This window comes from Ursus arctos, chromosome X (assembly GCF_023065955.2).
Source record: "Ursus arctos isolate Adak ecotype North America chromosome X, UrsArc2.0, whole genome shotgun sequence".
NCBI classification, from domain to species: Eukaryota; Metazoa; Chordata; class Mammalia; order Carnivora; family Ursidae; genus Ursus; species Ursus arctos.
In genome coordinates this window covers 117,514,538-117,539,228 of record NC_079873.1, presented here as the reverse complement: position 1 = coordinate 117,539,228, position 24,691 = coordinate 117,514,538, and the positions used below count along the sequence as shown (strand labels likewise).

The 24,691-nt window shown below is 43.5% G+C and overlaps 1 protein-coding gene across 1 annotated transcript in view; it reads right to left on the bottom strand.

Moving 5' to 3' along the window:
* The window catches only part of LOC125281768 (integrator complex subunit 6-like), a 49,591-nt gene extending 38,603 nt beyond the window's left edge, over positions 1 to 10,988 (bottom strand). The window contains exon 1 of the mRNA XM_057316778.1: positions 10,914 to 10,988. The gene's annotated coding sequence lies outside the window, so the exon portion shown is untranslated. The remainder of the gene's footprint in view (positions 1 to 10,913) is intronic.
* Positions 10,989 to 24,691: the final 13,703 nt, after the last annotated feature.

Sequence of the window (24,691 nt, the reverse complement as noted above, 5' to 3'; positions counted from 1 at the left end):
GGAATCCTCAAACTTTACATCACAAACTAGGGTACCGTATGGTGACTAACATAATATAATAAAAAATATTATTATAAAAATATAAATAAAAGGAAAGGAAAAAAATTAGTTTTTCTTTCTTTACAATTTTGGGATTTCGTTTTCTAACAAACAGACCAAAATACACACAGGAGGGGGCACCTGGGTGGCTCAGTCATTAAGTGTCTGCCTCCGGCTCAGGTCATGATTCCAGGGTCCTGGGATCGAGCACCCATAGCGGGCTCCCTGTTCAGTGGGAAGCCTGCTTCTCCCTCTCCCGCTCCCCCTGCTTATGTTCCCTCTCTTGCTGTATCTCTGGGTCAAATAAATAAATAAAATCTTTCAAAAAAAAATACACACAGGATCCAGTGGATTGCTCTATTCTGTTCACCTATCTGATTATATTCTCTCATTTTTAAAATTTTTGTTTTCGGTTTCAGGTCTCTCCTGATTTGTTTAGCGTGTATTTCACTGGGGTCACTGTTGCCATTTAGTATTTTGTTCTCTCGCTCATCTACTCTTCTCTGGACAGAATGCCACAGCAGAAAAACTCACCTCAAAAGAGAGAACAAGAGGCAGTACTAATCAGTATGGACATATGTAAGAGGTCAGAACTAGAGGTCAAAATAATGACTATAAAGATACCAGCTGTTCTTGGAAAAAGCATAGAAGGCACTAGAGAAACCCTTTCTGGAGAAATAAAAGAACTAAAATTTAACCACGTCAAAATAATAAAGATTATGAATGAGATGCAATAAAAAATGGAGGCTCTAACGGATAGGATAAATGAGGCAGAAGAGAGAATTAGTAATACAGAAGATAAAATGATGGAGAATAAAGGAGCTGGGAAAAAGAGAGACAAACTACTGGATCAGGAGGGGAGAATTCAAGAGATAAGTGACACCATAAAGTGAAACAATATTAGAGCAATTGGGATCCCCAAAGAAGAGGAAAGGGGGGGAAGAAGGTATACTGAAGCCAATTATAGTGGAGAACTTCCTTAATCTGGGGAAGGAAACAGGCGACCAAGTCCAGCAGACACAGGGAAACCCCCTCAAAATCAATAAAAATAGGTCAACACCCCGAGATATAATAGTGAAACTTCCAAATCTCAGAGACAAAGAAAATCCTGGAAGCAGTTCGGGACAAGAGTTCCATAAACTACAAGGGTAGAAACATTAGACTGCCAGCAGACCTATCCACAGACACCTGTCAGACCAGAAAGTACTGGCATCATATATTCAGGGTGCTAAAGGAGAAAAAATATGCAGCCAAGAATACTTTATCCAGCTAGGATGGCATTCAAAACAGGAGAGATAAAAAAAACTTTCCGGAGAAATAGAAACTAAAACAATCTGTGATCACTAAACCAGCCCTGCAAGAAATATTAAAACGGATCCTTTAAGCAAAGAGAGAGCCCCAAAGGAACATGGATCAGAAAGGAATAGAGACAACATATGGAAATAGTGACTTTACAGGTAATACAATGGCACTAAATTCGTATCTTTCAATACTTATTCTGAATATAAATGGGCTAAATTCCCCAATCAAAAGACACAGGGTGTCAGATTGGATTAAAAAGCAAGACCCATAGATATGCTGTCTGCAAGAGATTCATTTTAGACCCAAAGACACCTCCAGATTGAAAGTGAGGGGGTGAAAAACCACTGATTATGCTAATGGACATCAAAAGAAAGCTGGGATGGTAATCCTTCTATCAAACAAATTAGATTTTAAACCAAAGACTGTAATAGGACATGAGGAAGGAGACTATATCATACTTAAAGGGTCTATCCAACAAGATCTAACAATTACAAGTATTTATGCCCCTAACATGGGAGCAGCCAATTATATTAACCAATTAATAACAAAAGTAAAGAGACACACTGATAATAACACAATAATAGTAGGGGACTTTAACACCCCACTCACTGAAATGGACAGATCATCTAAGCAGAAGATCAACAAGGAAACAGGGGCTTTGAATGACTTGCTGGACCAGATGGACTTCACAGACATATTCAGAGCTTTCCATCCTAGAGCATTGGAATAGACATTCCTCTCCAGTGCACATGGAACATTCTCCAGAATAGATCCCATCCTGGGTCACAAATCAGTTCTCCACTGGTACCAAAAGTTTGGGATCATTCTCTGCATATTTTCAGGCCACAATGCTTTGAAACCAGAACTCAATCACAAGAGGAAATTTGGAAAGAACTCAAATACACGGAGGCTAAAGAGCATCCTACTAAGGAATGAATGGGTCAACCAGGAAATTGAAGAATTTTAAAAATTCATGGAAAAAAATAAAAATGAAAACACAACTCCTTTGGGATTCAGCAAAGGTGGTCTTAGGAGGGAAGTATATAGCAATACAAGCCTTTGTCAAGAAACAGGAAAGGTCTCAAATTCACAATCTAAATTTTCACCTAAAGGAGCTGGAGAAAAAACAGCAAAGAAAGTCTAAATCTAGAAGGAGAAGAGAATTAATAAAGATTAGAGCAGAAATTAATGAAATAAAAGGAGCACAGGGAAAGGAGGGAAAACTAAACAGGAAGAAATCGGAGGGGAGGGCAAACCATGAAAGACTCCGGACTCTAGTAAACAAACTGAGAGTTACAGCAGGGAGGGGGGTTGGGGTATGGGGTAACTGGGTATTGGGTATTAAGGAGGGCACTGTTGTGATGAGCACTGGGTGTTATACACAACTAATGAATTGTTGAACACTACATCAAAAACTAATGATTTACTATATGCTGGCTAACTGAACATAATAAATTTAAAAATGGATTAAAAAAAAACCAAAGTAGGGGCGCCTGGGTGGCACAGCGGTTAAGTGTCTGCCTTCGGCTCAGGGTGTGATCCCGGCGTTATGGGATCGAGCCCCACATCAGGCTCCTCTGCTATGAGCCTGCTTCTTCCTCTCCCACTCCCCCTGCTTGTGTTCCCTCTCTCGCTGGCTGTCTCTATCTCTGTCGAATAAATAAATAAAATCTTTAAAAAAAAAAACCCAAAGTAACAGTTGAACAGATCAATGAAACTAGAAGCTGGTTCTTTGAAAGAATTAATAAGATTGATAAACCCCTGGCCAACTTATCCAAAAGAAAAGAGAAAGGACCCAAATAAATAAAATCATGAATGAAAGAGGAGAGATCACAAGCAACACCAAAGAAATACAAACAGTTATAAGAACATATTATGAGCAACTATACACCATCAACATAGGCAATCTGGAAGAAATGGATGCATTCCTAGAGACATATAAACTGCTAAAACTGAAACACAAAGAACTAGAAAACCTGAACAGACCCACCACCACCAAGGAAATTGAAGCAGTAATCAAAACTCTCCCAACAAACAAGAGTCCAGGGCTACTTGGCTTCCCAGGGACATTCCACCAAACATTTAAAGAAGAATTAACACCTATTCTTTCGAAGCTGTTTCAAAAACATAGAAATGGAAGGAAAACTCCCAAACTCTTTCTATGAGGCCAGCATTACCTTGATCCCAAGACCAGATAAAGACCCCACCAAAAAGAAGAATTACAGACCCATATCCCTGATGTATATGGATGCAAAAAGTCTCACCAAGGTACTAGCTAATAGGATCCAACAGTACATTAAAAGGATTATTCATCACGACCAAGTGGGATTTATTCCTCGGCTGCAAGGGTGGTTCAACATCTTCAAATCTATCAATGTGGTATGCTATATTAATAAAAGAAAGGACAAGAACCATATGAGCCTCTCAATAGATGCAGAAAAAGCATTGGACAAAGTACAGCATCCTTTCTTGATTAAAAGTCTTCACAGTGTAGGGATAGAGGGAACATACCTCACTATCATGAAAGTCATATATAAAAATCCCACAGCGAACATCATTCTCAAAACTGAGAGCTTTTCCCCTAAGGTCGGGGACAAAACAGGGATGTCCACTATCATCACTGTGGTACAACATAGTACTAGAAGTCTTAGCCTCAGTAATCAGACAACAAAAAGAAATAAAAGGCATCTGAATTGGCAAAGAAGAAACCAAACTCACTCTTTGGAGATGACATGATACTCTATGTGGAAAACCCAGAAGACTCCACCCTAAAATTGCTAGAACTCATACAGGAATTCAGCAAAGTGGCAGGATGTAAAATCAATGCACAGAAATCAGTTGCATTTCTATACACTAACAATGAGATAGAAGAAAGAGAAATTAAGGAGTTGATCCCATTTACAATTGCCCCCCAAACCATAAAATACCTAGGAACAAACCTAACCAAAGAACCAAAGGGTCTGTACTCAGAAAACTATAGAACACTCATGAAAGAAATTGAAGAAGACTCAAAAACATGGAAAAACGTTCCATGCTCATGGACTGGAAGAAAAAATATTGTTAAAATGTCTATGCTACCCAAAGCAATCTATACATTCAGTGCAATCCCTATCAATATATCATCAACTTTTTTCTCCACAGCTGGAACCAATAATCCTAAAATTTGTATGAACCCAGAAAAGACCCCAAATAGTGAAAGGAATGTTGAAAAAGAAAACCGAAGGTGGTAACATCACATTTCCGGTTTTCAAGCTGTATTACAAACAGTGTAATCATCAGGACAGCATGGTATTGGCACAAAAACAGACATACAGATCAATGGAACAGAATAGAGAACCCAGAAATGGACCCTCAACACTATGGCCAACTAATCGTGATAAAGCAGGAAAGATCTAATGGAAAAAAGTCTCTTCAACGAATGGTGTTGGAGAAATTGGACAGCCACATGAAGAAGAATGAAACTGGACCATTTCCTTAAAGCATTCACAAAAATAGACTCAAAGTGGATGAAAGACCTATGTGTGAGACAGGAATCCATCAAAATGCTAGAGGAGAGAACAGGTAGCAACCTCTGTGACCTTGGCTGCAGCAACTTCTTGCTAGACATGTCTCCAAAGGGAAGGGAACAAAGTCAAAAATGAACTCTTGGGAATTCATCAAGATAAAACGCTTTTGCCTAGTAAAAGAAACAGTGGACAAAACCAAAAGACAACTGAAACAATGGAAGAGGATATTTGCAAATGTCTTACCAGATAAAGGGCTAGTATCCAAAGTCTATAAAGAGCTTATCAAACTCAAAACCCAAAAAACAAATAATCCAATCAAGAAGTGGGCAGAAGACATGAACAGACATTTATTCAAGGAAGACATCCAAATGGCCAACAAATACATGAAAAAATGCTGAACATCACTGGGCATCAGGTAAATAAATATAAATCAAATGCACTGTGAGATACCACCTCACACCAGTCAGAATGGCTAAAATTAGCAAGTCAGGAAACAGCAGATGTTGGCAAGGATGCAGAGAAACGGGAACCTTCTTACAGTGTTGGTGGGAATGGAAGCTGGTGCAGCAACGACGGAAAATAATATGGAGGCTCCTCAAAAACTTGAAAATAGAGCTACCCTATGACCCACCAATGGCACTACTGGGTATTACCCCAAAGATACAAATGTAGTCATACAAAGGGGCATCTGCACCCCAGTGTTTATAGCAGCAATGTCTACAACAGCCAAACTATGGAAAGAGCCCAGATGTCCATCAACAAATGAATGGATCGAGTAGATGTGGTGAATATGTATACAATGGAATACTACTCGGCCATCAAAAAATGAAATCTTGCCATTTGCAATAATGTAGACGGAAGTAGAGTATATTTTGCTAAGCAAAATAAGTAAATCAGAGAAAGACAATTATGTGATCTCACTCATACGTGGATTTGAAGTAACAAAACAGAGGATCATAGGGGAAGAGAGGAAAAATAAAACAAGATAAAATCAGAAAGGGCGACAAATTATAAGAGACTCTTAATCATAGGAAACAAACTGAGGGTTGCTGGAAGGGAGGGGTGGGGAGATGGGGTAACTAGGTGCTGGACTTTAAGGAGGGCACATGATGCAGTGAGCACTGGGTGTTATACAAGACTGATGAATCACTGACCTCTACCTCTGAAACTAATAATACATTGTATGTTAATTAATTTAATTTAAATTAAGAAAAAAAGATTGCTTGCAGAAGGTGAACCTCTCTTCCAGAATTGAATAAACACATGATTACCTCTTTGAGGAAGAGTAAACCATTCTATGTCAACACTTTCAGGTCAGGGGACGAAAATCCCTTTTTTTCCCGATTTGATTTAAATGCAACATTATCAGTACCTCCTGAGTCTTCACAGAAGGCCCCTTGTAAACAGTGAGGGGAGAGGATTTCAGAATCTTTCATCCCCTCGCTTCCAATGGCAGGGAGTTCAAATATGTCAGTCTAGGAGTCATATGTTGGGCACTTTTCCATGTTGCTCATAGATCAAATGGGACATATCTGTATGACAGACTAGCTGTAAGGTCTTCTCCTCCAAGGATAACCCCCACATTTGCCCCACTATATTGGAATCAACTGGTGATACAAATACCTTTTCTGAACCATGGACAGTTCCCATTAAGGAGGACTGCAAAAGGGGGAAATGATTTTCATGGAGCATTTCAGACCAGCCAGGTCTTCTTCTAAATGCTTTCCTTGTACTGACTCACTTAGTATTTCACAGAGGTATAACTGTGACAAAAACTCAGGGACAAAGTAAGGAAGAGATGTGGGGACAGAAGGGACCTGCAAGCCCAAAGATTCCCAGGATTGGTGAGAGGGTTTGGCCAGACAGGTGCTTCTCCAGGTCACTCGCAGGCACCCTTCAGTATCTGTTCACGAAAATCCCTTTGCTTGGAACAGACCATCTTATGAAAGTGTCGAGATGAGGAGGGTGTTGTCGGCATCGAGAGTGGCCAGAACAAGATCTGAAGGTCACTGAAATCCCTGACATGAGGCCTCATGTGCTATGGTCAACCATGTTGCAAAGGAACCTAGGAAACCGGAATGACTGGTGAAGAAGCCTTTCGGTCTGCTCAGTACTCCTTCCCTCACCCTGCAATTGATACGCTTGTTTATCAATGGATCTCTTGTGAAGGTGGTGAGTGTGAACCCACTTTTCTGAGAACTACCATTCCCCAAAAACTACTTTCGTCACGTTCTAACTACAAAATGTTCATTGTATTTAACTTTAAATACAAAATTTTAATTGCATTTGAACCGAAAATGTTGACATCAGGGCCTGGACTAAAGCGGCCATGCTGAGGGTTGAGCAGCCCGGGAGGCTGGTCTGTGCCCAACCTGACTCCAGCCCGACTCAGGGACCACCCCTCCTTGGCTCTCCCAGCACTCCTGCCTGGCACCTTCCACTGTATTAGCCGAGATAAAATAGAGACACTGAGAAAAGTAAAGCTTACCAAAAGTTTACTAGAGAAGAAAGAGAAAATCTGAGAAGTCCCGTATCTGGTAAAACTATGAACAGAGAATTAAAAACCTCCTCTCCAGAAGGCTTCCCTGAGGAGTTCTCCAAACATTTAGGGGGAAATAACATCTGTGTGACACAAACTCTAGGACTAGTTCCCAACTCATTTACGATGCCAATATAAACCTGACACCAACATCTGACATGAGAAGAAAGGAAAATTACAGGCCAAGATGTCTTTCCTAAAAATACAAACAAAAATTCTACACAGAAGATTAGCAAACCCATAACACAAATAGAAAAAAAAAAAGAGAGACTTCATGTCATGATGTCGTGTATTCCATGAAGGCAACATCGGCTTCAAATTTGAAAATGAGTCCATGTGAAGCATATTTAGGGAAAAAAACAAGGAAAAATTCCATTACTAATTTTATAAATGGGTCCGAGTTCAAGAGCTACTCATGATTAAAAATCATCAGCAGGTTAGGGGCACCTGGGTGCCTCAGCTTGTGAAGCATCTGCCTTCAGCCCAAGTCAGGACACCAGGGTCCTGGGATGGAGTCCCAGTTTGGGCTCCCTGCTCAGCGGGGAGTCTGCTTTGCCCTCTGCCATTGCCCCTCCCCCCGCTGGTGTTCTCTCTCCCTCTCTCTCTCCCTCTCTCTCAAAAATAAATAAATAAATTGTTTAAAAAACTTATCAGCAGGTTAGACTAGACATCAGTTTCCTTAACCTAACAGAGAATACCCCAAAAAATCCCCCCAAAATCCTATAGCAAACAATATATTTAATGGTGATATACCAAACACTTTCTACCTACATTTGCAACCAAGAGAAGGATGTCCGCTATTGATTTGAGAATATATGGAAGTCATAAAAAGTGCAGCAGGGCAGGAAAATAAATTAAGTATGAATTTTGAAAAGGAGGAAGTAAAAATGTCACTCACAGATGGAATATTTTTGTACACAGAATATCCAAAAGGATATAAAACAATTAGAGTTAATAAGGGAACAATAACCAACTTACTGGATGTAGGAGCAAGAACCAAATACCACCTCTGTTTCTATGGAATAAGAATAATAATTAGAAAAAGAAATTTAAAATACCGTTGAAAAGAGTGTTAAGAACATCAAAACCCAGGGAGTAAACCTAACGAAAGGTGTGCTGGAGAACCACATGTAAAACAGAAAACCTCACCAAGAGATGCTGAAGGCCCTAGTAATGGGGAGATAGACATTTTGCATGGATTGCAAGACTCATTTTAAGGCATTATTGTCATTTCTGCCCAGAATACTTATTGCATCATACTTAAATGTAAGTAATTTTTTAATTTAAAATGTAAACATCTCCACCTGTTAATATTGGAGGAAATTCATGAGCTGATACTACAGAGTATGTGGATATCAAAGGGCCTAGAACAGCTGAGACCACGTTTAAGCAAAAGCAGCAGGTTGGAAGGCGCGCACTGCCAGACGGCAGACGTACCGCAACGGAGGGGCAGCGACAGCTCTGTGGTGTTGGAGCAACGGTGGGCGGATACTCCAGTGCCACAGGACAGAGTCGAGACATACATCTGGAATCAGCAGGTGCTAGATGGCTGACACAGGGACCTGCAAGCCTTTGTGGTCCTTTCAGTAAGTCCACCTGCTCCCTACGGGGAACTGCACCTCTGCTCTGATCCCCTTCCCATCCATACAATATGATCTCCAATGAACAGGAGATCTAGAAGGAAACAGGATATTACCTTTGTGGCTTTAGATAGGGAAAGCTTTTGAAAAGAATAAAAGTGCTAACTATGCAGAATAGATTGATTAATTAGACTTAATTAAGCTGACAATTCCTTTTCATCAAAAAGACACTATTAAGGGAGTGACATGGGGCGCCTGGGTGGCTCAGTCGGTTAAGCATCTGACTCTTGATTTTGGCTCAGGTCATGATCTCAGGGTGGTGAGATCTAGCCCCGAGTTGGGTTCCAGGCTGACTCCACGCTGGCCTTGGAGCCTGCTTAAGATTCTCTCTCTCCCTCTCCTTCTGCCCCTCCCCCCTGCTCGTGTGCGCACACACACTCTCTCTCTCTCAAAAAAAAAAGAGAGTCGCAAAGCAAAACACAACTGCAGAAGACACACAAAATTATATATTTAAATATATACATAAATATATGTTGAACTACAAACGCATTTTAAAAATACAAACATCTCAATAAAATGTGGGTAAAAGTCCTGGAAAGGCTCTTCATAAAAGACAGACATGAATGGCCAATAAACCGCAGTAATCAATACAAAATGCACATTTAGACATAATGAAAGGTCCCTGCATACCCATCACAGTGGCTGAGATTAAAGACTCCCTATATAGCAAGTATTTCCGAGTATAGAATGCAACCAACTCTCATACATTGTCAGCCCCAGATTCCCACTAGATGCCCAAGGTCAGAGTTAAAAGGATAGAACGCCTGCAAGACTGAGATACAGAAATCAAGGAAAATGACTCCACCCCAGGCTGAGCATCCAAGTAAGAACAGGCCACCCCACAGTGCATGAGAGCAGCCAACTACGACCTCACCCAAAAGGCTGAGACAGAACACACTAGGGAAAATCCACCCCTTGAGGCAGAACCAGAGCCCCCAAAATGCTCCCCAGGCACAGCTGAGCCAGAGCAGCCAAGGAAGAGGAGCCCCCCTACATCAGGGAGGGGAAGTACCCAAGGAACCCTCCTCACCCAGGGCTGAGAGAGAGCGCTCAAGGCACAGTCCCCCTGCCGGGCAGAGATGGACCTTCCGAGGAAGAGTCTCAGCTCCCCAGACCTCAGAGGGAGCTTCCAGAAAGAGCCCAAACCCCCAGTGCTGAGAAGGCGCCCACGGTGAAGTTCTCCCCCTGCCTCGGCTCATTCAGAGCCCCCCCAGGGAGAGTTTCCCTCTCGTCTTGAAGCATCGGAGGAACAGCACCCCCATAGGAGGGGGCAGAGCACCCACGAAAGTCTCCCCGGGACTAAGAGTCCCCACCAGGGACCAGCAGAACAGCACGAAAGCCCAGTCCCATCATGGCTGAGACAGAGCACCCAAGGCAAAGTGCGCCCTCGTGTCGAGCTAACCCCCAAGGAGAGTGTCTCACAGGCTGAGGCAGAAGCCCGCAGGGAGAGGAATCCCAGGGCTGAGGTGATGCACCCGAGGAAACATCCCCCCCCACAGAGCTAGACATGAGAGCCAGGAAACACTCCCCGCCCCTCCCCCACGCCTGCCCCGATCCCCGGAGCCCCTGCCGCCCCCCGAATCCCCACCCTCTGTGTTAGGACTCAGCACCCAAAGACGTCCCCTCACCAGCGCTGAGAGCATTACACAAGGAACATCCCTCACAGAACTCAGAGACACCACCAAGGACAGATTCCTCTCCAACATGGCGGAGAGAAGCCGCCCCGAAAATGCCTCACCCTGTGCTGAAATCAGAACCCAGCCACGTGTCTCCACAGACCGAGGCAGATTCCCCAGGAAGACACCGCAGCCAAGGGAGAGGCACCTGCAGGGCACAGAGAGAGTCCCCAGGGAGAAGAATCCGAACTCCCACGATTAAAATACAGACCTTGTTCCCGGAGCCTGGAAGCAACTCACACAGTGGCAGTGAAGCTGTGGCGCCTCTCAGGTGGAACTTTCTAGAAATTTGCCCCCTGGGAGTTGCTGGATATACGCCCCCTGGGGGTCTGGGAGTGCTGTGCACAGGGAGGCGTCTGGCCAGAAGACTCTGATCTATTATTACTGCCCCAGGGAGGTAGGTGTAAGGGCAGCTGCAGGCCATGGGGTGATGCTGGCCACACAGCCCTGCAGCAGTCTGCCCCCCGCCCCAGAAGCTGTGTGCGGTGCGGAGCCTGGTGCTGGAGAAGCCCCATGCCCCCCGCCCCCCGCCCCCAGCCTGCTCTGCCAGAAGCAGGAAGCAAGTTTCCCTGGCATGTCTCGGCGCCCTCTACAGGCAGAAAGCGGTCACACACCCCACGGGAAAATACATTTAAAGGACCCAGAACGTTTTTCCCCTGGGCAGGCTAGAATTGTGAATTTAGAGCTGAGAGGGAATAAATCAATAGCTGGCGCCCTGTATGAGTAAAAAAAAAAAGAGGAGGATTGTATGATCATTTTAACTGATTCAGAAAACACATGTGATAAAATACAGCAAATATTCATGAGGAAAAATCAAAAGCATTTGGTAGGAAAGTGTCTACACAAAACTGCTTTGCACGTATTCTTAGAGGAGAAACATTAGAAATATTGCTCGTAACATCAAAGCAAGACAAGATTGACCACCGTCATCTATTCTATTCGACACTTCCTCCAGGAGTGCTGCCTGGCACCATAAGGTCGAGAACTGGGCTTCACACACTGAGTGAGCTGTCAGACTACTGAATTATGCACAAGCCTGACAGTGGCGCTTTTTGGGGGAGTTGTCAGGTGCATCCAAGAGTGACAGCTATCTGGAAATGGAGCTTTGGGGAAGTTCTAAATCTATTTCTTCCCCTTCGCTGGCTGATAGGTTGCTGCTTAACAGAGCAACCATAACTGTGAGTCTTGATTTTCAAAGCTACTGCAGAGCAGAAGAGAGGATAGGAAGAGGGCAGTTTAAAATACCACAAAACTTGTTGTTACTATTGTGATTTAGCCATATGTTTCTTGAATAAACATTGTTCTGATTTTTGCAGCCTGTTGGTTAATTCCAGAGTTCTGGAACCTTGACAATATTTACTAGCATTCTCATTGCCTTTTTGCGTTAGTGGATTTTCAGAAGTTCTCACTCTACTGATTCATAAGTGCATCTTTCTATATGCTGTATTTCAATCTAAGTATAAATTCAAGAAATTAGACTGCATATTATTTACAAAATCTTCTTCCCCTGGAAGAAAACTGATGTGCCTATACAATTGTTCACAACCACCTATGACCAGGAATGTAACGAATCTATCCATCTATCCACTACTTTTCGTTAAGCCCCATTATTGCACCTGCTCACAGGGTTGCATCGATTTCCCGAGGGGATAGCTTGCACAAAGGGAGTCTTTTGAATTCCACACGTAAAATTTCCTTGCTGTTAAGTTGCATAGCTAAACGCGAACAAATATCATTGTTGATGCTGAGTGATGTTTCAGATTTAAATCTTTGTTATCTTCTTCGGTTGTCTTTCTAAAGAAAATGATACAGTTTTTTTTTCTGGAAAGAATAATAAGTCACAAGAGAGTCATAACTGGAATGTTCCCCAGCATTAACGAACTTGTGAAAATAAAAAATCTATACTTTTATATAGGCAGTGGCATCACCTTTTTGTCCACTAAATCTTTGTAAATTAATAAAAACATAACTATATGATGAAATGTAAACCTCTTCATAAACATTAAAAAAACCCTTCACAATACAGTGTTTTTCTTACAGTGTATCCAATGTCTGTCTGAGCAGGATATTTTATCCTCCAGCCGGCTCTAGCATTTTGCCTCTCTATATCTGTAAAACCCACCACAGCGGTACTCATATTAGTGTTTGCCTGCATAGCCGGAAGACTGGCATCCTGAAGGGACATACTTGAAATCCCACCTACCGCGCAGGCCAAGAGGGCACAGCGACGGCACTGCAGTACCTCTCTGGGATAGCCCTACAGGAAAGTTGTTTAAGGAAAGCCTCCAGAGGGCAGAAAGTTGAGCTGGCCACCTGGTTGTCCATTTTGATTGAAAGGAGAGATGGCTGGAGATACAAGTCTATATTGATGTGCATTTTATGCCCAGTTGATTGGCTGAATGGTCAGGAACTTTGAAGGAACACAGTTGAAGAACTGTGACCAAGAAGTCTGAGGAAGAGGTATGTGGATAGATGTGTCCAGGTGGGCATAGAATGTAAAGATAAATGTGTCTCAGGAGACTGATCAGTGAAGAATAACCTCAGCAGAGCAGATTTAATAATCTGATGGCTAGGGGACCCATTATGTAAATACCCATCAGGTCCTTCCCCAGCTGTCATGTCAGAACCCAGTGGGGCCCAGAACTAAGTGGCCAAGTGGCCGGGTTGGAAGTTATACTCAGCAACATGGGCCTCCACTCACCAAGGCTGATCTCACCACAGCCATCGCTGAGTGCCCAGTCTGCCAGAGGCGGAGGCCGCCATGGAGCCCCTGATATGGCACCCGTCTCCAGAGCGATCAGCTGACCACCGGCTGGCAGGGACTTCACTATGGACCAATTTCAGTTGAATTAGATGGTCCTTTTGAGAGACCATGATCATGGAAATGTGTTTGTCTGCGCCAGATACAGTCCGAAATCTTGTATCTTGCATCATTATGTTCCAGGATCTAGACTAATCTCCCTTTATCTCAGTTATTACTATAGGCTCAAATCACTAAGCCTAACACAATTCCTATGCCCTTCAAGCCAGGATTGAGAATGGGCTGACCTTCCTTACGCAATAAGCCTAACTCAAGAGAAACCCAAACTGACTTATTCTGCATTTGGAAGAACCTAGGCTCTGAGGTGGCTTCTTATCATACAAAGAACTTTCACCTCTTTGAAAATTTAACTGTTACCTACTGACTCTCCTCACAGAAAAGTACTCACAGAAAAGTACACTTGGTATACAATTTTGGTGTGTGGGGGCTGTCCTGGCTTAGATTTGTGTATTTTATTTTATTTTGTTTTGTTTTTTTATTTTATTATTTTTAAATAGGCTCCACACCCAGCATGGAGCCCAATGCGGGTCTTGAACTCACAACCCTGAGATCGAGACCTGAGCTGAAATCAAGAGTCATAGAGGCTTAACTGACTGAGCCACCCAGACGCCCCTAGATTTGTTCATGTTAGTGGACAGATGAGGCCACTTAAAGTCAACAGCAGAGCAGAGTAAGTGGGGGGCATTTTAAAGACACAAGTTATCCTGGGTACTGTTTCATTATTTTTCTGTAAACGAGAAATTTTATACTCTACTCATGGAGGGTCCTATGGAATAGTGTTTAGATGTGCCGTCTCCAGACTCTGACAGACCTAGATGCAGCCTCTTCACTTGGACGAAACTGAGCAGACCACCTGAATTCCCTTTCTGGGTTTTCATATCCATAAAATGTACATATAAATAGTATCTTCTTTCTGTGGTTGTTTTGAGAATTAAAAGGGCATAAACGTGGGTAATGGAGGGTGTGTGCTCATTTCCCTAGCAGATGTAAACATGCATCTGAGCAGGTATAGGGATTGGGTGAAAACTGGCATTCACTGTATTAATGTATTACCAGATAACCTACTCATTATGCAATAAACATCTTCGTGTAAGTCAGACTTGCGATTTTCTTCATCAACAAGGGTCCTCCACAAAAACTTGTCCATTATCAGCAGACCGGATCTCCTTTGAGTTAATTGGTGTAAAAGACCTCTCTAGAGAATATCATAAGTGTTTCATTATATCTAAGGATTCAAATCCTGCTTTAAATAAAACAATTTCAGTGACTCCTGAGCTTTTCATTTCTGTATTAATATTTGACCCTCTTAAAGTCTTAGTGAAGGACGCTACATTCAATACGATTGACTACAGCAGAATTTTCCCAGTGGAAACTGTCCCCTTGCTGGCCTTGTTTTGATTTCTAATGCACCCACAAAGCATTAAAGCCACTGGGAATAGCCTTTTCCAAGTGTGTCATTTCAAACGCCAAATCCTGAGGTGTATGCCTGGGCAGCCTTGTAGGTCTGTAATCTGGATGCGTTCCTCTGGCAGCCATGAAGGTGAGTGCTAGGGATCTCCATCCAGGAAGCAATGGCTGACCCTGCCAGGAATGCAGTTACCAGAGAGCTACCAGCTGTCGTGCCTTGGGGATCTGCTATGGTGTTTGAGTGGAGGCCATGCTCTTCCCAGGCTGTCCCCAGCCAGTGACTGAGAAAGATGGGGGATCTTAGGCCCTGGCCCGTTCTGCCCAATGTGGACCTCCTCTATGGGAACTCGTGGGACCAAGGGTCCCTGCGGGGGTGGCCAAGACTGTCTTGCAGCTGTAACCCTGCCTGAGACTCTTCATACCCGATCCTCTTCCTTGTCCTCTCCTCTCACAGATGCTAGATCAGCAGCATGGCTTGAAGGCTCTCCTCGCCTACTCCTGTCCTTTCTCCCCTTTAGCCTTCACAGACATCCCCCAAACATACCTCGTACATTAAATTCCATATTGGCATGTGCTGGCGGGGGGGGGGGTCCATCTAGTACACTTCCTAAACTAATCAATTAAGAATTACCAGATCCAAAATAGGATGGTCACTATCATGAACCTAAAAGCAAAATGAAAGACATAAATATATCAGACTAGCTCAAGAAAATACCAACTATTCATGTCATAATCTATCTTGTAAATAAACCTTTGACAAGCCATGTCTCTCTGTTTCAGGGATTAAACTCATTTTTCTATTCCTAAGTGTAGACTATTTCCACTAAGATAAAGTAAGGATTTAGTATGCTGCACCTCTATTTCATCTCTGGGAACTCCATGATCAGCTACCAATGCCAAAGTTCTCTGGGACTCAGACTACTCTGATTATCATACTGGCTCTGATGGTCATTATGAGAACTGTGCCTGCTTGGTCTTTGGCTGGTAAGTGGTGCCACTTGGCCCTGACTCTTCAGATTCCAATCATGACCATTGTATTTATGGATGTTAGAAGTTTCCATAGTAATTTCTGGCCAATAGACATGAGTTACCATAGAGCTCTACAAAGATGTTGGAGCTCTCATTATAAACTAATTTTTCCCAGCCTTGGTGAAGGCTGTGCCTTCTGGACCCTCCAGAGGTAGATGAGCAGATCTTACATGAAAAATCCACTCTAACATAATCTCTCAGAGCCTTGGGATACCTCACACCACAGTCCACCAAGGAAGTTCTTGCATTTCTCCTTAATTTAGAGTAGGCCACCATTGGCCCTTATTTCACGCAACCAGCCAAGCAAACCACTGGAGCCAACCCAAAAAGCAAAAAGATGCAATTCCCAACCTCATTTTAATAATTCCAAATTAAGAGGCACCTGGGTGGCTCAGTAGGTTAGGTGTCTGCCTTTGGTTCAGGTCGTGATCCCAGGGTCCTGGGATCAAGCCTGGAGTCTGGCTCCCTGCTCAGTGGGGAATCTGCTCTTCCCTCTCCCTGTGCCCTCCCCCTGACACTCATGCTGTCTTGCACTCTCTCTCTCTCTTAAATAAATAGATAAAATCTTTTTTAAAAATTCCAAAGTAAGAAATTTGGCTTGCTCCAACTTTGTATTTCTTCCACTTTTATACTCTACCCCTAACGGCCATCCCCAAACAAATACCCCCAGTTTCGGGCTGTATGTATTAGGGGAAAAAAAGCTTGCAGTTTTTCTGTTCTAGCACAGCTCCCAGTGGGTGGCAGGGTATACCTCACTCTCTGTGCCTGTGGGGACTTGAGTCTAGTTATAGCTCTAGAAGCAAAAAGGGTTGGAAGGTGCACCTCCTGAGAAGGATCTGCATGTCCTGGAAGGGAACTAGCTCAGAGAAACCAGGTCAGGTTCTTCAGAAAAAAGGGAAAATTAATCTCCTTGGGCATGAGTGGGAGAATGCTTACTAGCAAAGAACACTCACAGAACTTATGGGGTCAAGGCAAACAGCTTCATGGGAATGGACCAATATATCCTAATTAAAAATGTCAAGATTCCGTTCCCTTCTATTCAGTGCCCGAACATTAATAGTAGACATCCTGTGAATTTGAGATTCAATGTGTTGTAATTCAGTGTTATGGATTAATGTTTGCATCCCCCCAAAATTCATATATTGAAATCCTAACCCCTAATGTAGTAGGAGGTGGGGCATTTGGGAAGTAATTAGGTCATAAGACTGGAGCCTTCATGAGGGCTACCAGGAGAGGAAATCAGGAAGAGGTCCCTCATCAGAATTTGACCTTGCTGGCACCCTGATCCTGGACTTCCCAGCCTCCAGAAATGGGAGCAGTAAATGTCTATTGTTTAAGCCAGATGCTCGTATTCTAGGATAGCAGCCCGAATTTAAACACTGAGCCACTTACAGGATTATACTTTGGATCTGGTTTTCCCAAATCTCAGTAGTGCAGTTACTGGATGTAATGGCTCCTTTGAAGGCAACCTGAGAATCCTGCAGGTCCTATCTTAGAGCTTGAGCTGAGAATGTGAGAACGGGGGTTCATCATTGTCTTTCCCTGATCCTCAAACACATTTAAGAAGCAACCAACCAACTCCGTTGTATTTTTTATTGAAACTGGAATGTTCAAAGGTAGCAAACACTTGGTGACCCAGAGTCTGGTTTTTTATAGGCATTTGATTAAAGGGAGATAAAATTCATAAATTGAATAACTCTTTGCCACTTCCTGCCACACGCTACCAGTAGTCTATTTAACACTGGAAACAGGGGTGCTAACGTCTTTAAATGTAATGGGATAAAAAAGATGCTCCAGAAACCATAGAACCAATTCAGAGAATTATCCTTAAATTGATATTTCTCTGGAACCACTCTCAGCACCAAAATCAGTATCAGCCACACTTCAATCAGAGAAAGAACCAATAGGACATATACATACACATGTATACACATATACATACATGTGTATATATACACAGATATAATACATAATTTTAAATATATATATATATATATATATATAAATAAAGGAGTTGTTTCATGGAATTGACCTTATATGGTATTTGGAGGTAGTCACGCTATCTCTGCCTGTAAGGCTATTATCTAACGTAGAATGCTGAATCAGGGCAGACATTCAAGAAGGGGAGATCAGACCAGGCTGGCACCTATAAGCACCAGCTGGAACTCCATGTGGATTGACTTCTGGAAACCCATGGCCATTCTTGCCTCTGACCTCGGAGGCAAGGGTATCCTATAGAAGCAGAGGCTCTTCAGAATGGAATTGAACACACACTCCTGGTCCCAGAGTCAGAGAAGCTAAAGTCAGATCTGAGGAAGACAGAACAACCAATTAGGTGAATCAGCAGATTAGTCACAAAGTGTGGGAGCCACAAAACGGTCACTGCTTCCCTTCTGCCCCTGAAAATCCCCAAGAATCTCCTTTGTGTTCTCCTCTGTCCAGAAACACACGAGTGGAGACTGTGGAAATTGGACTTCGGCCTAGCCACTTTGTCATATGACAAAGGCATCCAATGGCCATTGTTCGAAGGCAGACACGTGGAATTCCTGCAGCAGTGAAGAAACCCCAGATCAGACAGCTAAACAGCCATATTCATCAGTCACACTGGGAACATACCTATCCTACGACCCGGGGGAATTTGCCACAGTGGGTACTTGAGGAAGGTGAGCTGCTCATCTGGATATAGTTTTGTTTAACCTTCCTGCTAGTCGTTTGTCAACTAGCATTAGGGGAGCCCCCACATCAGATCTGATCTTATATTTCTTAACATAAACTAGCAACATTACTTCATGTGCTACATGAACTGTCAAGAGTTTTAGTTCAGATTCCTATATCCTTCAGAGTTAAAAATAGACCCCACCTGGGGTGCCTGGGTGGTGCAGTTGGTTAAGCCCCCGACTCTTTTATTTTTAATTTTAATGTTTTTTATTATATTATGTTAGTCAGCATATAGTACATTCCTGGTTTCCGATGTAAGGCTCGATGATTCATTAGTTGTGTATAACACCCAGTGCACCATGCAATACGTGCCCTCCTTACTACCCATCACCAGTCTATCCCATTCCCCCACCCCCCTCCCCTCTGAGGCCCTCAGTTTGTTTCTCAGAGTCCATAGTCTCTCATGCTTCATTCCCCCTTCTGATTACCCCCCTTTCTTTATCCCTTTCTTCTCCTACCGATCTTCCTAGTTCTTATGTTCCATAGATGAGAGAAATCATATGATAGTTGTCTTTCTCTGCTTGACTTAGTTCACTTAGCATTACCTCCTCCAGTGCCGTCCATGTTGCAGCAAATGTTGAGAACTCGTTCTTTCTGATAGCTGAGTAATATTCCATTGTACATATGGACCACAACTTCTTAATCCATTCATCTGTCGAAGGGCATCTCGGTTCTTTCCACGATTTGGCTATTCTAAGTCCCCGACTCCTGATTTCAGTTCGTCAGTTCGGTCGTGATCTCAGGGTCGTGAGATCGAGCCCCATGTCAGGCTCACCGCTCAGCGAGAAGTCTGCTTAAGACTCTCTCTCTCCCTCTCCATTTGCCCCTCCCCTCCCTGTGCACGCTCTCTCTCTCTCTCTCTCTCTCTCTCTCTCAAATAAAAAATCCTTTTTAAAAAAATAGACCCTAACTTCTGAAATGACTGCTAATTACAGAGCTTTTTGCAGAGTGATTTTGGAGGTGTTTTAAGATGGAAAAGTAGTTGTGAGATTCCTAAACATGCTATTCCTATTGCTTCTGTAGCAACATTTAATTTATCAGAGCAGTTGCTGAAGACTTATTCTTTCTGGGCTCAGCAAACCAGATTTTGTTCTAGAGGAACAGGGTGGAGGTACGGACTAGTGTGCTTACAGAAATACTGCCCCCAGTGAGCAGAGAGGCTGCACCTCAAACACAAAACACTCCTGGATCTGGGCAGGAAGCACCGTACTCACTAGACAGTGTGCAGACTTGGCTTCCAGACTCTGCTATGGCTCTAGCTGCTTATGACCTGGGATGGGTTCTTCTCTTCTTGGGGCCTCATCTGTGTCTCTATAAAATGGCAACCTGGGGACAGATAATGTCATAAAATCCCTGGGGCTTGGACATTCCTGTCTGGGGAGATAGCTTTCCCTGCCCACAACAGGGGTGTGTCTCTATAACACCTTTCTTATTTTTAACACCTTTACTCTAAAGTCTGAAAACTACCGTGCTGGAAAACAAAATGGTTCCTGTGAGGAATCTGAGGTAATCCGCAGATACTTGTTATAATGTTTCCTTCATTCAGCAAATGTTCCTGGAAGGTTTTCTACCGCTGGGTACTCTGGTAGACATTGAGGGAGATGGGGGTGAAGAAGATTGGATGGTCTGTACTTCCCACATCTTACACTTCAGGAAGCGTATGACTTAGGAATGCACTGTGCTGACAGAAAATCTGCCATGAGCTTGGAGGTGGTTCAGGGTCTCACACAATGTGAAGTTCACAGGGGCAGGCAGAGCAGGGCCAGGATTAGGTCGAAGCAGGTGAGGTGCTCCAGGTGCAAAATTTTAGGAACTGCTGAAGCTCTTGGCAATCAAAATGAATAATGGTTTACCAACTTTTTTTTTCTTATTTATTGATAGAACAAGTTTGGAGACAAATTTCAGAGCTTACTATTCAGACCTCCCGTGTGTCATGATCTAGTCCCTTTAAAGTCCATTCAGCCTCACCCCTCAACAGACTCAGCCTCGAACATGAGGTTCCTGTGGTTCCTGAGGCCCATCACACTATTAGGAGCACTCAGTAAGTTATAGGAATTTCATTCATTAATAATTTTTGACTTTTCAAAACTGAAATTTGACCAAATATCAAACATTTCCTGAAAAAAATACTTTCCTGGGAAAAAATGTGATCAGAAAACTTTTATACTTTATTCACTTAAAAGAGTTATGAGGGGTGCCTGGGTGGCTCAGTTGATTAAGCGTCTGCCTTTGGCTCAGGTCATGATCCCAGGGTCCTGGGATAGAGTCCTGGTATTGAGCCCTGCACCCGGATCCCTGCTCAATGGGGAGCCTGCTTCTCCTTCTCCCTCTGCTCCTGTTCCTGCTTGTGCTCTCTCTCTGTCAAATAAATAAATAAATAAATAAATAAAATATAAAAAATTATGCATATTATAATGGTGCTCAATTTTTTTTTAGAGGAAGAGAGAGTCCCAGGCACAGAGCCTGATGCAGGGCTCGATCACATGACCCTGAGATCATGACCTAAGCTGAAACCAAGAGTGGATGTTTAACCAAATGAGCTACCTGGTACCCTGGTGCTCACTTCATTTTCAGAAATTTATTTTTCATGAATTTTTTTTCATCACAATTGTCTGGAAACCTGGTGTGTAATTTTCTGTTTGTAATTATTGATTTTTGTATTTTATACAAATTCTGGTGTGCACCTAAGGATTTGAGATTTTAATTCGGATGCCTATAGATAGTTAATGTTAATTACTTAGGTAATTTATAGGTGGTGTGGTGTTTAGGAAAAGAAGTGAAATGCAAGTGGAAACTTGTCAAAATTACAGGAGTCAGTCAGTTACAAGTTTGACAAGAAAAAATGTATTCCAGCTACCAAAAATGAATGAGTTCCTATCATTGATATTATGAGAACACAGTTACCATCAAATCCAGAGCAAACTATAGAATCTTCTTTGAATTGTGAGAAAAAAAAATGAAAGGAAGTGTTAGATAATTCAGGAAGCACTGAACATGAGGGCAAGCAAGAGAATAAAAAGGTGCCATTTAAATAAATTGTAAAAATACTGTGACACAGCTGCTAACTACAAATAAGACAAAAATATTTTACTTGAATGTGGAAGGAATCCAGAACAACAGCAGATTTTAGAGAATCTACTTCACATGATGACCGAAGATTTTTAAAAGACTGGTGTGTAAAAAAATATTCTAATGGCGAGTTGATTCATCATAACTGGATTGATACCAAAGAATGCTTGCCTTTATGTGGCTTTCCATGCAACTTTTTAGCAGTCATGTGACACATTCAGATATTTGAAACTCCAAAAATGTTTTCAAAGATTGGAAGAATTGGAACAGAATTTGGAACCGTGAGAATTCCATGTTTCATCATGATACTTTTCCAAAATAGAAGTGTATTAAGATGTGTGTGTGTGTGTGTGTGTGTGTGTGTGTGTGGTCTCAAAGGGCCATCCCTTCTGGTAAAGGAGTCTGAGTGAGTAAGGAAAGGGTTAAGGCATAGGCCAGGAGAGGTGGGAGGCCCCTTACTAGGCCCCGAAACTATTCCTTGCAGGCAAAACCACTGAGCCAGAGTGAACAAGAGATAAGGGAATAGACCAGACCACTTGGCCCCAGATGTGAGGGAGTATTTTTTTTTTTTTTTTTGCGGCTACAGTGTGATCACAGAAAATAACCAAACCTCAAAGAAGTAAGCCATTAAGGTGTTATTAATTGTCCTTGCTCAAACCAAGACGGCACAAGAATCTCAAGGCCACAAGCTCCCTGGTCAAATTTTCAATAAAAGACCAGCCCTAAAAGCCTTTAGTGGCAACCCATTCAGGACCCCTCTCACTCTAGACAGCTTTTCCTTTCCTTTCTGCTCTCACCTTCACTTGATAAACTTTCACATTACTTCATACTTTTGTGTCCACAAGATTCATTCTTCCACTCCGTGAGACAAGAACCCTGTGATCCTGCAACATGAGGAGGGGCATATTTATTGAAGGACACATGGCCATCCACGACAAAGTCAGGGTTCCAGTGGTGAGGAGAGGGGAGTGAGCACGGGCGGACAGGTGGCAGTCCGTCCCCATGCAGAATCAGGGAGTGGACCTGTTGACTGCACGTCCTAGCGCTCTGACAGAAATGGGGCAGAAGGAGAACCACTGAGGGTCTTACTTTAGATGGGGTGACACAGCGCCTCTCTGAGGAGGTGGCATTTAAGAAAAGAGGAGAAGGGTGACAAGACTTGGGAAGGGGAGTTGAGGAAGACGGAAGTCTAGCTGCAAAGGCCCCTGAATGGGTGCAGACTGCCACATGCAGGGAAGCAGGAGGCCAGGGTGGCTCCAGCGCAGGGATTGGGGGAGAGGTGGGGGTCTCAAGTGTGTTTGGACAAATGCACCGCTCTTCCCAACTGCCCCTTCCGTGATTGCACTTGTCAGTCCTTCTTGGCTGGATGGCTCAAGGTCATGGTTAAAACAGTTTAAACACAGGTCTGTGCAGCCCACTGTTGCCCACACAAGGGACTTTTGCTAGGAGATAACTCTATTCCCCTTTTTATCTTCCCCAACCATCACGCTTAGTGATTACGTGAATTGGATAATGAACCCATGGAAAGTCGGCTTGAACCAGATGATCAGGTGGAGGTGGAGGCCTGCTGCACATCCAAGGGCACAATAATGTGGGACCCTGATTTTTGATCTTCAGAGATGATCTACTTGTTATGCGAAAGCTCTTTCCTGAACCATCAGGGTAAGTTGTCCTAGAGGCAGGACTGGGAGATTAACACCCCAAGGTTAATTTCACACCCCTCATCAAGGCTCCTAAAACCATTCTCTGGCTCCAGAGGCCCTGCTGCTTCTCTGTTCCCGATCATTAGAGTTGGCCTTACCACTTCCTGAGGGAGCCGCCATGCCTGTCCCCTCACCTGCCTTGGCCTGAATCTCCTCACGACACAAGGGCTAAATAATCTCTACTCCAAGAATCCTGTGCAGGAGTGGAAGAACTCAGACATTCCGAGTGTGTTCAGGGCCTGGACTCAGTGACACCCAGAAATTTGTGGGTTCATGCTGAGGGTGATGAGGAGTCATCTCTGGTCTCCTTAATGCTGTGTGACCACTACAGGGAGTCGAACTTTGGGGAACCCAGAGTACAAGAGAGACACTGTCAATGTGCAGAGAGCTACACTACAGGCTGACATGCTCTTGGGGGGGCAGGACCACCATCCCTAAGCGGATGTGGGCTTTAACTTTCAGCAGACTCTCTGATGTTAATGTGAACTGGTTTCCTGAGTCAGTCCCCTTGAAGGGAGACTTTGTTGTTCTAGGTGCAGGCGTTCAGAAGTAAGGCCATCCTTTTTTCCTTGATCCACTCCGTGTTGCAGAAACAGTCTGCCTAGGAGCACTCAGCCTTCTGTGCTGGTCTCTCGAACCCAGGAGGCCTCATGCTGTATTGGAGATGATTGGTGGTCTTGCCATGAACTTTATGAAAATTAATATAGGGAAACTTCATTAAGTTGGGGTCAAGAGTCCAGAAGGTAGAGCTCTCACACCCGACCATCTGTGGCTAATTGTGAATCCAACAGGAGGAGAGGACCCTTGCACGTCCATACTACTTCAGCTACTGTTTTACTATCCCAGCAGGAGGAAGAAAGATTTTCCTCCTTGCCCCAACAACAGCCCAGCCAATGAGGGACAGTCACAGCCAAGCCAATGAGAGACAGTAACAGTCCAGCCAATAGAAACAGCTGTAGTCCAGCCAATGAGGCACAGTCACAGCTCAGCCAATGAGGAAAGTCACAGCTCAGCCAATGAGGAAAGTCACAGCCCAGCCAATGAAGGACAGTCACAGCCAAGCCATTGGGGGACAGTCACAGACCAGCCAATGAAGGACAGTAACAGTCCAGCCAATAGAAACAGTCGTAGCCCAGCCAATGCGAGACAGTCACAGCCCAGCCATTGGGGGACAGTCACAGCCCAGCCAATAGAAACAGTCATAGCTCAGCCAGTGAGGACAGTCACAGCTCAGCCAGTGAG